This window comes from Panthera pardus, unplaced genomic scaffold (assembly GCF_024362965.1).
Source record: "Panthera pardus isolate Hobbes unplaced genomic scaffold, ASM2436296v1 HiC_scaffold_6, whole genome shotgun sequence".
Lineage (NCBI taxonomy): Eukaryota > Metazoa > Chordata > Mammalia > Carnivora > Felidae > Panthera > Panthera pardus.
The window spans coordinates 79769012-79770043 of NW_026526991.1; the positions used below are offsets into that span (position 1 = coordinate 79769012).

The following is a 1032-nucleotide window of genomic DNA, read 5'->3' on the forward strand; positions in this document are numbered from 1 at the left end:
TGTTTGGAAATTAGGCAACATGCTTTTAAATAAACAAAAGATTTAAGAAGAAATCACAAGACACAATAGAAAACATACAGAACTGAATGATAATAAAAAACAACATATCAAAATTGGTGGGATGCAGCAAAAACAATGCTTAGAGGGATATATATTGCTTTAAATACAAATAAGAACAGAAAAAAGATTTAAAATCATTGACTTACACTTCTAACCCAAGAATCTGGAAAAGGGGAACAAGTGAAAGGAAATAGAAGGATAAAAGTAATAAAATTATGTGGAGAAATTGATAAAGTAGAAAAATTAACAAAGCTTTGGCTTTAGTTCTTTGTACACATTAATAACACTGATTAACACTTAACAAGAGAGAAGGAACACAAATTGCTAATATGAGGAATAAACAGAGGACATCCATGCAGATCGGATGCACATCAAAAGGATAATAAGAGGATATTATAAACAACTTTATGCCAAAAAACTTGAAAAATACAGTGCTCAAATCTTGAAAAATAGAATTTACCAAAAAATGACCCAGAAGAAATGAAACACCTGTACATGCATACATCTTAAAAAAAAAATCAAATCCATTATTAAAAATATTTTCTCATAAGAATTCCAGGTGTAGTACTTGCTGTGGCAGTGCCTATACTAAAACTGGAGTGATACAGAGGAGATTGGCATGGCTCCTGAGCAAGGATAACACACAAAACCCCAAGTGTGGATGATTTCACTGGTGAATTCTTCCTACTAGCAAAAGTAATGCCAATCTTACAAAAATTCTCCCAAAGAAGAGCAAAACACTCAACTCACCAACTCCTAACTCATTTATGACCCAGCAAAACTCTGATACTAAAATCTAAAAAGAACTAAGAAAGGAAAATATGAGCCTATATTTCTTATGAATACAAATATGAATATATTAAGTAAAACCTTAGCCAACAGAATCTAATTTTATATAAAAAATACATCAAAACTAAGTGAAATTTACCTGAAAAAATCAACCAATATAGTTCACCTAGTAAATGAACAAGG

At 30.7% G+C, this 1032-nt stretch overlaps 1 non-coding gene across 1 annotated transcript; it reads left to right on the top strand.

Annotated features, from left to right (window-relative positions):
• The first annotated feature begins 624 nt into the window (after positions 1-624).
• On the top strand, positions 625-730 carry LOC128775169 (U6 spliceosomal RNA). The gene has a single exon (XR_008419816.1). It is a non-coding gene; the product is annotated as a U6 spliceosomal RNA (small nuclear RNA).
• Positions 731-1032: the final 302 nt, after the last annotated feature.